Raw genomic sequence first — 15,414 nt, forward strand, 5'->3', positions numbered from 1 at the left:
CTTGATTTGCAAACATCAAAAAGAAGTGATTATTATTATTAATCACGTGATGCTTACGTAAATGACGATATTTGTGTTGGCTTGAGTTCTAGAAAATGGGTATAAATATTTTGTATCCGCCCAATAAAGATGAGAGATCATTCTGATGCAACCTTGAGCCTGTGTCATTTATCTCTTCCGAGTACTCGTACCTTTACCTGATTTGGACCCCAGCAGATCATAGAAGTAGGGGTTTTGCACTAACAATTCTTGGTGCCATCAACGTGGGGCTCGACCAGTGGACTCCTCCCAACAACTCCGACCGATTTAAGGAGAAGGACCAGGACGCATAGATGATCTAAAAACAGCGCTGTTAAGGTAAGAAGCTTATTCTTACAAATCTATCTGTCTCCTCTGCCTTTCTGCCTGGGATCAGAACTGTGGGGAAATATAAAAGGTCTACTTAAGGTCGAGCCATATTTGAGAGGTAAGAACCCCAACCACGTCATTCCTATGATCGCTGGGTATGGATAATATTGTTTTTTGGAACACCTTTGGGTTTGCACTTGGTATCGTGATATATGTCTTTGTAGTCCTCTGGATTTTGTATAGAATCACAGTGAATGCAGCACAGGGCAATCAGGAGCCCTGGAACCCCTTAAGGCGCTGCTGAAAGCAGGTAGGGGTTGGTATTCTGCTGTCCTACGTAGTGTACACTAGAGGAAGGCAGTCTAGTGGGAAAGCACCACGAGGAAGGGACAAGCAGGGAATAGAAAATACAGACATCTGGAGATAATTAAGGTTAAGGGATTGGAAAGTAAAATGGGGAAACTCCCATGCAATCCCTGAGGGCTGCAAACTGGCTAAGGAAGTGATAGAAGATATAGAAGGTAAACAAGATAAGAAAAAGACAGAGAAAGTGTTAGAAAAGGCTGGGATGAAGTATGGAAATTTAAACCCTATAACATGGCAGAAGTTTAGGGAGTTAAATGGAGGGTGGATAAAGGATCATGCATGTGAGGAGATAGTGAATGCTTGGTGTAAAGTCGCAAATCATGTGGAGAATCAGCACTGGGTGTGCAGACATATTAGAGGTAATCTGTATTACGATACCAAGTCCAATCCTCAAGGGAAAAAGGGGGGAGCATGGTTTTTCCTCTGCCCCTCCCGCTCCACCACCGGCTTATCCGATGATGGTTGAGGGACTGGCCGGTTGGACATGCCAAGTATGTGAAACTCAAAATCCTGACTGGACTGACGTGTGTAGGGTCTGTGGAGCACCAAGACATAGACAACATTCTGCAGGACTGTTTCCAGTAACTCTGAGAACACGTTTTGTCCCACAGCCTCCACCTCTGGCCGACGATGGGGACAATCGGGCTCCTCAGGGACCACCTGCCCAACCCCAGTAGGCCCAGCAGCATATAGTAACATACGCACCATGATGTCCTAAAGACCAAATGGGGCTTCTGGGTAGGGTTCCTGACCCACTGACAAGACCAATGCTCGCCCACCGTATGTTACAGCAGATTCAAGTCACTTACAGAGCGACATGGTCTGACTTAAAGCGAACCTGTCACCATGATTTTGCGCATAGAGCTGGGGACATGGGCTGCTAGATGGCCACTAGCACATCTGCAGTACCCAGGTCCCACAGCTCTCTGCGCTTTTATTGTGTTAAAAAAACGTTTTGAGTGATATGCAAATTACCTGATATGAGTCCTGTATCCGGAGATGAGTCAAGCGTCAAGGAGCCCAGCACCGCCCCGCGTCCTCCGAATCTCCTCCTTGCCGGCTGACGTCACAGAGCTGGAGCGCCGAAATCTGCGCAGTGTCAGCATCCTGTTCATTCCCTGTGCTGGCATCAGCACAGGGAATGAACTACGCATGCGCTAGCTCGCGCATCGCGAGATTTCGGCGCTCCAGCTCTGTGACGTCAGCCGGCAAGGAGGAGATTCGGAGGACGCAGGGCGGTGCTGGGCTCCTTGACGCTTGACTCATCTCCGGACACAGGACTCATATCAGGTAATTTGCATATCACTCAAAACGTTTTTTTAACACAATAAAAGCGCAGAGAGCTGTGGGACCTGGGTATTGCAGATGTGCTAGTGGCCATCTAGCAGCCCATGTCCCCAGCTCTATGCGCAAAATCATGGTGACAGGTTCGCTTTAAATGATTTAATGGCTTTAAAAATGGGAGAGTCTTCTTACAGCCCCCTTAAGGAGCAGTTGTTTAATGAGCGGGTGAAGAATGAGCAAAATTTAGCATGGGGTGACTGGGAGAAGGCTGGGGTCTTAGGGACAGAATACTGTAGAATTTTTGGGAAATGGGCAAGGACAAAAGAAGTGCACGGAGCCTGAAGGATGTAGTACAGGAGACCAAGGAGGACGTGGTGTCATTTGAATCCAGAGTACAGACTGTGTGGACAGACATGTGATGGGACACGACATGACAGGACCAATGGGACAGAAACTGTTGACATCTGCCTTCATGGAAGGACTGAGACCTGCTATGCAGGCAAAATTAATAGCCTGCAAACCAGAGTGGAGGGTAACACCATTACCTCAAATAGTTGCTGCTGCTAAAGGTCTGGAGCTGGACATGTCTAGTTCCAAGCCCTCAAAGATAAACATGGTCCAGGGCCAACAGACACAATGGTCTGGTCAGCAAGGGAGACAGAGGAGGAATGATTTTAAATGTTACAATTGTGGAAAACCAGGACATATTCGGAGAAACTGTCATTCCCCTCCCCAACAGCCTCAACAGGACCAGGATCCTCAGACTCGGGGACCTGTGCGCACCCCTGCCTCTATGGGTTCACAATAGGAGGCCGGCAACCCTGTGTCCTTATCTGCCATAAGTACAGCAAAAGCAGGATGTCAAATACCGGTTCAGGTGGGGAATCAACAAATTCCCTTTCTGGTAGACACGGGGGCCGCCAAAACAGTGCTAAATCCGGATTATGTTAAACCATGGCAGATAAGTGCACAGCGTGTACCCGCGTCTGGTTTCACGGGGGAAGTAGTCTATGTTCCAGAAACATTGCCTATAAAGTTGAAGATCAAAGACAGCACGGTGGTAACACAGTTGTTGGTCAAAGAAAATATTCCTTTTTTTTTTTTAATCAGATCTTTTTTATTAATATTTATACGATCAGTGCAATTACACCATATAACAAGCAAAAATGCAATATACAGTGTTACAATTGAAATGACATACTGGGGTAAACGGAGGTACAGAGTATATGTGCATCCATACATAAATAAAGACAATGATCTGAAACCATCCCATCTACCAATCTGCAAAATTCCACCCCCCCCCCCCTCTCTTTCCGGTGTTGTTTACATCTACTCCGACTGTCTAAAACGATACTCATACGCCAGCCACGGTTCCCACAGCTTTTCATATTTAAGAGGACACCCCCTTTTCTGAAAAACAGCCTTTTCATAACCAAGCATGATGTTTACGTCGAAATTCACCAAACGTAGGAGGGCTGGCCTGTATCCAATGCTGAGCAATCAGTTTCCGGGCAACATAAAGCAAGCGGCCCACAGCCACTTTAAGTGATTGATCAAGCGCAAGCTCAGAAATATACCCCAAAATGCAGACTATGGGATCGAGTGGAATACATACTGAATAGGCTGATTGAACAGCAGTAATGATCTTCCCCCAATACATAGTCAATGCCGAACAGCGCCATAACATATTCCTCAGCACATCTAGGACATTTAGCATCAAGTCTGACCCCAATTTTCTGTAAAAAGATTGGCATTTTGTAAACTCTGTGTATAATAAACAATTGCGAGAGCTTTCCACCCTCAATCAAGGATGATCTGGGCACTGCCTCCAATATATCCGTCCATTGTTCTGGAAAGATATTACCTACATCCTGAACCCATTTCTGCATTCTAGACATCGGATGCGCCTCCAGATATTTATCCAGCAACCATTTATACGTGACAGATATCACTCCCGTCACAACATGGTGTAAACCAGCATCCCTCTGAGAAAACACATTGCACTTCTGGGTCGTGGCCATATAGGCATGACGTGATTGGAGGTATTGATAGAATTTGCGCCTGGAAATACCAAATTTCTCCTGAAAGCTAGAGAAAGTTCTAAAGACTCCACTTTCTAGCAGATGACCAAGCCGCCAGACCCCTCTCTCCTTCCATTCCTCAAAACCGTTCAGCAGCGTAAATTCAGATAGAACTGGGTTACCCCATAGTGGAGTATATTCACATATCTTAGCAACCCCCCTCAAGCGGTTGACCGAGTTCCATACCAAGTACATTGTACGATGCAAGGGAAGATCTGACCACCTCGTTTTTCGCCTCTACCCCTTCCAACAATAACATGATATCAGTAGCCCGCAGGTGTGACAATAATATCCGACTGGTCACATCCGAGAGCTCCGAGTCTAACCACCCCTTAAAATGTTGACTTTGGGCCGCCAAGTAATATACCCACGGGTTGGGAATCGCCAATCCCCCTTCCGTTTTGTAATGTTTAGCGTTTCGAGTTTAATTACCTAAACATGGAGTTAATTCTACCAAATTTATCTGCAGACAGCCATATTGGGGCGTTATGTAGAATATATAGAAGCTGTGGCATCAGTATCATTTTAATAAGGTTAGCCCTGCCCACCACAGAAAGGAACAGTTTACACTAGGCTTTGCACTTATTTCGTTGTTTATCTAGCAGTGGAATAAGATTCAACCTCTCAAAGTAATCCTAGGGGAGACATTAATCCCCAGATACTTAAATACCTCTACACACGGGACATTATTATCAGATACCGCCCCTGATATTGGTTGACCATCCACAAGCATCAGTGCCGATTTATGCCAGTTAATCGTCAGACCAGACAATCGCCCAAATCTGTCGATAAGGGACATCACAGCCACCAATGACGAAGATGTGTCCCCCAAAAACAATAGGGTATCATCAGCGTACATGGCTACCATATTTTGTAAAGTGCCATACTGAAACCCTTGGATCTGGGCGGACTTACGTACCGCCGCGGCCAGCGGTTCTATCGCCAATGCGAACAACAAGGGCGATAAAGGGCAGCTCTGTCGGGTGCCCCGATATAGATTAAATTGCTTGGACACCCCTCCATTCGCTCTTACACTGGCCTTCGGGATAGAATACAGTACTTTAACCCACGCAATAAAGGTATCCCCAAAACCCATGTACCGGAGGGTAGTCCATAAGAATTGCCACTCTACACTATCAAAAACCTTGGCCGCATCTTAGGAGAAAATGGCCCTGTCCCCCACATTGTCCGAAGCAAACTGCAAGCTAGCAAAAACCCTGCGAATATTGATAGCGGTTGACTTCTGAGGCATAAACCCCATCTGATCAGGGTGAACCACAGACAATATTACTTTGGACAAGCGTGCGGCCAAGGCCTTTGCCAGTATCTTAACATCCGTGGATAACAAGGATATAGGCCTATAGGAGTCCGGCAACTTCGGGTCTTTTCCAGCCTTAGGCAAAACCACTATCAGGGCCTCTTGCATTGAAGCCGGTAAGTAACCAACCTCCAGGGAATATTTGAATACCTTCAGTAGATCCGGTAACAAAACCCCAGAGCATCTCTTATAGATCTCAACAGGCAGCCCATCTAACCATGGTGCCTTATCGTTCGCCATCATTCGTACTGCCTCTTCAAGCTCCTCCAATTTCAAAGGGGCATCTAGCAAAGAGCGGGCCTCCGGAGTTCAGTCTCACTCAAAAACGTCATTATATCCTCCTCAGAACAGGATGTCTTCGATTCATAGAGAGAGGAATAAAAATTAGCTAAAATCTCTAATCTGCTACCAGAGTCATGCCTAAATTGCCCCCCTGAATCCACTAAGCCCGTGATACACGCCGTGGCCTGTTGCTCCCTTGAAACCACTGATGGCATATGACCCCACCTTTTCACCTTCCTCAAAGGATTGCTGCCTGTAGAAGGTGACATCTCAACGCTTCCTGCGCCTCCCGTAACCGCACACCATTTTCTGTAGTCGGGGTCTGGGTGAAGGCGGCCTCCACTACCTGTATGTCCTTATGCATCCGAGCGTCCATCTCTCTAGATTTAGATTTTATTTTACTGACCGATTTTAATCAAAATCCCCCTCAGATACGCCTTGGAGGCTTCCCAGACTGAGTGAATGGAGGCCGTGTTCCGGTTTACCTCAAAGTATTCAGTCATGGCGGTCACCACCTCCTCCATGTCTCCCATCAATGTCAGCCAGAATGCATTAAGGCGCCACACCCTTCTCCCCAATACTGGGTTGCCAGTCAGTGCCAGATCAATACACAGTGGTGAGTGGTCCGACAGAGTCCTAGGCAAATATACTGATTTAGTCACAAGCGAGTACATACGGGAGTTCACTAAGCCTATCCTAGACAGGGACGTGTATGTGGATGAGCAGCAAGAGTACATCCGCACCCCCCGGATGAGTTTCCCTCCAGACGTCTAAGAGACCTACTTCCGTTAGCAATCTGCTAAAAGCGGTTTCAGCCCCAGCATCACCTCCCGCCGACACCTTATTGTGGATTCATGTAGTACATTATTAAAATCACCTATGAGGAGGCATGGTAAATCGGAGAATTCCGCCACAAACTCCAGTACCGACCTCAAAGGCACTGAGGTATATAAATGCTCACCAGCACCATTCTGATTCCATGAAGAGCACAATGTACGCCCACAAACCTGCCCTCCGGATCTACTAGTTCCTTCAAACACTCAAAGCGGACCCTCTCATGAACCAGGAAGCTGACACCTCTAGAATGTGCGGAGAAGACAGAGTGCACCGAGTAACCCATCCAACATTTTTTTAATCATATGCAGTCTAGATTGAACCATATGCGTCTCTTGTAAACGGCAGACATCTGGTTGGTGCCTGAATAGGTACTAAAATATACTGTTTCTCTTGTTCACCTCCGCCATTCTCGCACATTCCAGCTAATCACCCTGGTTGTAGCTGTCATAGTAGGTCACAGAACTATAATAGCCGCAACCGGCGCTTCCGCGTAGCCGACCTCTATTGCATTGAATTATTACCTGCATTCTTAAAACAACACCGGAAAGTTCCCTCCCTCCCCACCCAATCCCCCCCTTCCCAACCAGTAAAGCATACTGAAAGGACATTAATACTCCAACAATACAGGGCTATTTTAAAAAGAACCAGCCCAACGTTGCCAAAAGCAAACTTAAGTTCAAAACGCAGCGAGATATAGTCTCGCCCCAGAGTACATGTAACAGCGGTTACTCACGCTCCTGTGAGAGGACCCCCCCCTGAACAACAGGTCCGGGAAGTCCAGATTAAATACCGCTCAAGGAAATAGACATTCCCCACGGAAGGGTGTTGTAGGTACGGCAGCCGCCAGTCAGACTTCAAGTGTCCAAGTTTTGATTCCGGAGCTGCCGTTCGTTCTTATCTAGCCATTGCAGAGCCGAATCCGGGTCATCGAAGAACATCGCAGAACCGAAGGCTACCACACGGAGTCTAGCCGGGAACAACATGGAGCATTGAACCTGCAATCCACGAAGGCGTCGCTTAATCTCCACAAAACGGGCTCTTTGCTTCTGCACTTCAGACGAGTAGTCCGGAAAAATAGATATTTTGACCCCGTCTATTGCTAGATCCGGATGATCCCTGGACTGCCTCAGTATAGTGTCCCGATCTCTGTAGTGTAGCACTTTAGCCAAAATTGGCCTGGGCGGGCGACCAGGTGGCAGAGGTCTAGTGGGGACGCGATGCGCTCTCTCAATAGCGTACATGGAGGAAAGGACTTTATCTTTAAATGGACTCCTGGATCCTGGCTCACTTGCAATAAAATGAGTGTTGCTAGTAGGAGTAATTGAGGGTTTTGGTAGCAATGAATGAGATCCAGGACTTGAAATATAATTCAACTTGTCTTTACTGGAGGCAGCATTAATCCATATGAGATACAGCAATAGTCCTGGGTCCCAGCAGGTATTGGCAATGTATGGCAGGGATCAATATCTCTTCTGCTCCTATCATGTGCCTGGAGAATATGGCAGGTATCTATCTTCTGCTCTGTCTATCTTCTGCTGTGTATGGGACTGACTAGCTGAGGAGGAATTTGGCTTCTCCTGGTCTCTGGACGGTACTCGCAGTTATGCTCACAGGGAATGGTTCTTCCTGGAGATCTGGAGGTGGCTGCTTGCTTGTCAACCAGCTGAGGCTGAAGGGCTCAGACTGGGGATGAAGATCTTTGGTCTCAACCGAGACAAGATCCTGGGTTGGGATCCCTAGAACTGGGAGCTCCTGTACCAGCACAGCCTTCCCCTAGCCGAGGTGGCTGGCACACTAACTCTAACTTCCTTTCCTCACCATGAGGCAGGACATGGGCGAGCCCACTCTGCTCAAAGAGGGGGGTCTAAACTGGAATGTACTATTCCAGTCTAGATATGCTAAACTGACCTAAGACCTTGCTAAACATTACTGCCATCTGCTGGTGTACATGGAAATTACAGCAAATACATGTAACAGGCTTAGAATATCCACATTTGTGAGAAATATTAAATGAAATCACATTAGATGACAAGGCATATGTTACCAACAAATAGTAGCGGGGAAAAAGATGTTATAGGTCCTTCCGCCTTTTCGGGCACACCAGTTAGTCGCAAGTTGTTGCGTCGCGACCTATTTTCCAGGTCGTCCGTTTTAGCGTATAATGCCGCTATATCATGTGCAGCAACTTTGGCGGCCTTGTGCAGCGGTTTAGCACCATCCTCCAATGCAGATACCCTGCGCTCTACTTCAGAAGTCCGCTCTGCCACTTTATGAAGATCATGCCTTATGATAGAAATGTCCTCCTTGAGGCGGCCAAACTGTGAAGGTTTAAATTCTTCAAAGTGGAATTGCAGCTTGCTATGGCTGCCATTATATCTTTTAAAGTAGGATCTACATCTGATGCAACTGGCACTGGGGTCAGCCTGCTGACTAAGAATCACATCCGAGTCCTGCAAAGGCATCTCTTCGTCAGAGGAGCTGTCATTACCCCCTGAAACATTCTGGTCTCCTCCTGCCTCTCCCCATTGCTCTGGCTGGCTTCTCTGGGGCTGATGGGCATATTTCCCCAGTCGCGCTGCGATGTCCTGGTGCTGCAGCATACGCGCGACATTCTCCTCCTCCCCACTGGCGCCATCTTGGGATCGCAGATTCCGCTCCGGTTTTGGCGTGTTTTTAACTTTCTTAGGCATTGCAAGCAGTCGCACTTGCCGGGCCTCTGTAATGGCACCTCAGGTACGTCTGCGGGGATATTTTAAAAGGCAGAATACACTTGCGGTCAGGCTGAACCGGACGGATGTTTGCAGGAGCTCTGAGCCGTGCACCTTACTCCATGCTCGGTCAGGCTCCGCACCCCGAAAATATTCCTTTTAATCTGCTAGGCACTGATGTTTTGCAGGCACTGGGAGCACGTATTCATTTTAATGAGGACGGTACCACACAGGTAGATATAGGAGCCTCGGATGAGGTTCTGTGTCAAGTTATGGCCCTGTACCTAGAGCCCGAGATAGGATGCCATTTTCACTACAATTTACAGGTAGTCCCGGACAAGTTATGGGCATCCACAAAGTTAGACATTGGGAAACTTAATGTTACCCCTTTCATGGTTCATCTCAAACCAGGTTGCCAACCACCCCGTGTTAAGCAGTACCCCTTGAGTCATGCCCAAGAGCAGACAGTAGCCTTACAAGTGAAACAATATGAGAGAATGGGTGTCTTAGTAAGGACCAGTTCACAAGCAAATACACCCCTGTTCCCAGGTGAGAAGAAACCAGTAAAGGGACAACCAGTAACATACACGATGGTTCATGATCTTAGGGAGGTCAATAAGGTCACGGTGCTGCAGACTCCGAATGTACCAAACCCACACACCTTGTTATCACAAGTACCACCAACTGCTACACACTTCACTGTGATAGACCTGACAAATGCGTTCTTCAGTGTTCCCCTACACCCACACTGTAAATACCCGTTTGCATTTACATTCAAAGGTAATCAATATGCATGGACAGTTTTACCCCAAGGAGCACAGAATTCACCTACCATGTACACACAAGCTTTACAGTCAGTATTATCTGGATGGCAAATTCCTGATGACATTGTTCTGTTGCAATATGTTGATGATTTACTTTTGTGCGCAGGAACTTGGAAAGGTTGCAGGGAAGCCCCTCTGCCATTGCTGATCTTTCTTGCATAAAGTGGATATAAAGTCTCCAGAGAAAAACTGCAATACCGACAGTCAAGAGTTACATTTCTGGGACATTGTCTCTTACTGAGGAGAGAAAACAAGCGGTGAAGGACCTAAAACTCCCTCAGGGGCCAAAACCCCTCAGGATGTTTTGGGGTCTGGTCTCATACTGCATACCCTGGATAAGGCACGCATCCATGCTTATGCAGCCAGGTCATCAGAACCTTTTTGTCTGACGGAACATGCAATTGAGTCCTTTTTCACTCTGAAACTGGCAATATTGTCAGTCCCATACTATGATCAACCGTTTAACCAGTTTTGTTCAGAGCTCCAGGGACACAGCACAGCAGTACTCACTCAAAAACATGGTGAAAGGCACAGGCCAGTTGCATATTTCTCTGCCAGATTAGATCCTGTGTCCCGAGTAGCTCCTTCATGTGTCAGAGCTGTGGCGGCTGTGCAGCTCATGGTGGAAAAAGCATCTGACATTGTCCTTGACTACCCCCTAGTGGTACAAACACCACATGACATTCAAGGCATACTCTGTCAAGTACAGCCAAAACACATTTCTATGGCCAGACAACTGAGGTTACAATGTTCCCTCTTCATGCCATATAGCATTACCTTTAAAGGATGCACAACTCTGAATCCTGCTACTTTGTTACCAGTCACAGATTCAGAAATGGGGGAGGAAGGTACAGGTCCATTGCTTGCAGAGTTAATGGAAACAGAAGATCATGATTGTGAGCATTTGATGCAACAAGAGACCTCTGGTTTTTCACATGTTCATGACAAACCTCTTGATAACCCTGATTTTGAGTATTTTGTAGATAGAAGCAGATTTATGGGAGAGGATGGCCGGTTCCATACTGGATATGCGGTGGTCACACAGCATGAGGTAGTACTTGCTGAACCACTCCCTCCTCACTTGTCAGCACAGGAGGCAGAGCTGAAGGCACTCTGAGGCGTGTAAAATGGCTAAAGACAAAAAAGGCGAACAACTACACGGATTCCAGGTATGCTTTTGGTATTGCACATGATTATGGACCAATTTGGCAGGCCAGAGACTTTTTGACATCGGCAGGCCAGCCCATTAGGAACAAAGACTCTTTATTTGAACCAATTAACTCTCTATTGTTACCTGAAGAAGTGGCTGTCATAAAGGTAAAAGCCCACACAAAAACAAGTGACTAATGAAGCAAAAGGAAACGACAGGGCTGACAGAGCTGCTAAACAAGCCGCCCTCAAGCCCAGAGACACTGAGACTGTACCGGTGAATGCCTTTGAGCCTCAGGAGATGTCTGTGGAGGTTTTGGTAAAACTGTCTGCTTAAGCAGATGAAGAAGAAAAAGAAAATTTGGACTAAGAGAGGCGCTACCCTAAATGAGCAGGGACTATGGGAAGTTCAAGGTAAGATCTTCCTACCCAGAGCCCTGTATCAGATGATGGCCCAAGAAGCCCATGGGGTGACGCACCAGGGAAAAGGTCCTATGATCAACACTGTGGCCAAAAGGTGGATCGCTCCAGGGTTCTCCACCATGGCAGGTTTGTACAAAGTTGCATGATTTGTGCTTTGAATAATCCAGGTCAAGTGGTGAAGACTCCGAGGCCGTTTTACCCATTCCAGAGACTGCAGATAGACTATATACAACTGCCTAAGGTAGGAGTATATGAGTTGGTTCTCGCGTGTGTGTTGATCTCTTTTCAGGGTGGCCGGAAGCTTATCCCGTGTCTAAGGCAAATGCAAAGAACACCGCAAAGAAACTGGTCAGTGAACTGATATGCAGGTATGGTGTTCCTGAGGTTATTGAGTCAGAGGCTCCCACTTTACAGGTGAAGTGATAAGAGAGGTTATGCAAGCTTTAGGGGTTACCCAAGCCTTCCATACGGTGTACCACCCACAAAGCAGTCGAACGCTTGAACGGGACAATAAAACTGAAAATTCAGAAAGCCATGCAGGAAACAGGTAGACCATGAACAGAGTGTTTGCCTCTAGCCTTGTACTCAATAAGAACCACACCAAACAAGAAGACAGGGTTGTCCCCATTGGAGGTATTGTTTGGCAGTGCCCCAAGGCTAGGATTGTATTTCCCTCAACAGTTGCAGGCTGACAGTATGGTCAGTTACATGAAGGCCCTTACTGAAAGGTTAGATCACACTCATAAATAAGTGTTTGCTTCCATTCCAGATCCTGACTCAGTAGAAGGTACACACAGTCTTGAGCCTGGAGATTGGGTGGTGGTAAAGAGGCATGTGAGGAAAACCTTTGAGCCCAGATTTGATGGTCCCTTCCAAGTCCTGTTGAAAACTGCAACTTCCATAAAGGTGGAAGGAAAGCCTAACTGGATTCACGCCTCACATTGCAAGAAAGTGCCAAAACCTGAGGATGGAGATCCTTGCACTGCTACTCCTGGCTCTGAGCATCCAAGCTCTACATGTGAACCTAAAAAGTGACTGGGACAATGCTCTTATTAGGCATCATCAGGTCATGTTAAAGAATATGACAGATAAATCAACAAAAGAGGGCTGGTACCACAAAAATACCCAAATTATCAAAGTTTATTAATATAATTTAAAAGACATATGACATAAATACACATGTACAAACATGTGGAAAGCACTAAAGTGCCAATACCGGTATCTCATACAATCTCATGGAATCACAATTAGCATACAGGTGAATACCTAGAGCACAGCACTATGGATACAAGGGGGTAAAGCATCTATCATAAAGTCCCCAGTATATGCAACAAGTGTGGCGGGCAACAAAGACTAGCAAGGTCCACCTATCAGTAGTCAATTAATACGAAAATAGGTTACATAAGGAATGGCGTAAAGCAGTGATAAAGCCCCTCACAAGAGCTTAACTCAGAAAATGATAAATAACCTATAAAAAGACACAGCGCTAATAAGCTATAAAAATATCGTTTTATTGAATATATAATTAAAAGCATGTAAAGAGATGACAGACAAATGCACAAGGTGCAGTACAATCCTGGGAGAGTTTGTAAGATACAACAGTATAAAAAGAGTAAACGACCTAATTGTAAGTATTAATAAATGAAACAGAGCTGCCGTATGTGATATATATTAAGAGAGTGCCCACTATTGATAAAGATACAGATAGCAAAACATAGATCACCAGGAAGAGTATGATAAAGGAGTATATAAGCAACTGCAGTAATGGTTACACTTTCATTATATAGACACCATTTTTGGCCACCATCATTATCCCTGCCTATTTCCCCCCCAAACTCTTTCCTCCTGAAGAAGCAAACGCGAAAAGCGCGTAGAGGGACACGCCATACAGCGACAGCTCATTCACACCGCTTATCAGGGTAAGATAGATCCAGACTGTTCAGTACACTTCATCATTTTATGTTTGGGAATGTTGGCACTGCTGACTTTAGAAAACGCCCCATTTCCTCATAGAATATAAGCTCTTGTCAGCAGGGTCCCCACTCCTGGTGTTCCGATTGTATATTAGCCTGTAATTCTGTGATGTCTTTTGATTCGTACATGAACCCTCTGACTTGTAAAGCGCTGCGGACTATGGTGGCGCTATAGAACTAAAGATTATTATTAAAAGGGCCTCTAAAAATGAGACCTTTACTCTGACTCTAACCATTCAGAAAAAGCTAAATGTCGGCTCCGGTAATGCGCCGAAACGACGTTTAGCTTAAGGCCGGATCCGGATTAATGCCTTTCAATGGGCATTAATTCCGGATCCGGCCTTGCGGCAAGTCTTCAGGATTTTTGGCCGGAGCAAAAAGCGCAGCATGCTGCGGTATTTTCTCCGGCCAAAAAACGTTCCGTTCCGGAACTGAAGACATCCTGATGCATCCTGAACGGATTTCTCTCCATTCAGAATGCATGGGGATAATCCTGATCAGGATTCTTCCGGCATAGAGCCCCGACGACGGAACTCTATGCCGGAAGAAAAGAACGCAAGTGTGAAAGAGCCCTAATGCAGAGATGCCCAACCTGCGGCCCTCCAGCTGTTGCAAAACTACAATTCCCAGCATGCCTGCACAGCCCACAGCTATTAGGGCATGCTGGGAGTTCTAGTTTTGCAACAGCTGGAGGGCCGCAAGTTGTGCATCCCTGTAATTGTCAAGTGACAAATTGACCTGCCGTGCAGATTCTGAAAATGCACAGCTTGTTAATTTTTTTGTATGTTTTTTTTTTTTTCTGTGTGTGGATTTCACCCTTTTCAATGCAAAAGGTAAGATATGTGGAGAATCTGCAAACACGTTTAGTTTTTAGTGTGAAAATGCACAGAAATCTGCATGAAAAACTGCATGAGTTTTCTCTTTTGAAACCAGCACCCGTGTGGGTTTGTCTGAAACATCTGCAAAGGCTAAGTGGCTGCGTACAGCTTCACTAGCCATGAAGGTGCTGTGTCCTTCGTTTTAGGCCTCATGCACACAACCGTAGGATGCGGACTTGTTCATATCAATGGGGCCAGAAAAGATGCGGAAAGCACATTCTTGTCCGTTTTGCAGACAAGAAAAGGACATTTCTACAGAAGCTAAAAAAATAAATGGTGGCATGCAAACGTCTGGAATCCGCAGACCGCAAAACACTTATGGCCATGGGCATTAGATTTCGCTTTTCTAACTCTGCTCCCCCATTTTGCCAACACATTAATGTCAAGAACTGACTGTACTCTTGCTACCAAGTATATACCCTCCCCTTGTCTGGTGCTATTGTCATGAGTTAGTCCATGTTACGTACTTCAACAGTCCGTGGCCCCAATATACGACTTTTAAACTGCAAAGCAATTAACTGCGAGCTTTGAAAACTGTGCATGCAGGCGTGGAATCGGTGAGCTGATGCTATGGCTGATCGGTGTGTATAGATATATATATTTATTACACACACACACACCAGTATATATAATAGGTCTATAGCGAGCATAGAGAGGACTTTTAGGGAGACTGGTGTTGCATATGCCAAACTTAACCTTGAAATATGGCGCCAAATCTGAGGCCGGGCCCCTTAGAGGGGGTTGTCCAGGATTGGAATTGCTTTATTTAAAAAACGGCGCTACTCCTGTCTAGTGGTGGTGCCTGGTATTGCAGCTCAGCTCCCTTGAAGTCAATGGGGCTGAGTTGTAATACATCCCCCAACCAGAGTGTGCCGCTGTTTCTGGAAGAAAGTAGAAATGTTTTTCAAGTCCTGGACACCCCTTTTAATAAGTTTGTTGCATC

General features: G+C 46.2%; 1 long non-coding RNA gene across 1 annotated transcript; it reads left to right on the forward strand.

Moving 5' to 3' along the window:
• The first annotated feature begins 315 nt into the window (after positions 1-315).
• On the forward strand, positions 316-12,658 carry LOC120979110. Its single transcript, XR_005774240.1, has 3 exons — positions 316-357; positions 11,910-11,968; positions 12,390-12,658. It is a non-coding gene; the product is annotated as an uncharacterized LOC120979110 (long non-coding RNA).
• Positions 12,659-15,414: the final 2,756 nt, after the last annotated feature.

This window comes from Bufo bufo, chromosome 9, assembly GCF_905171765.1.
Source record: "Bufo bufo chromosome 9, aBufBuf1.1, whole genome shotgun sequence".
In the NCBI taxonomy this organism is placed as follows: domain Eukaryota; kingdom Metazoa; phylum Chordata; class Amphibia; order Anura; family Bufonidae; genus Bufo; species Bufo bufo.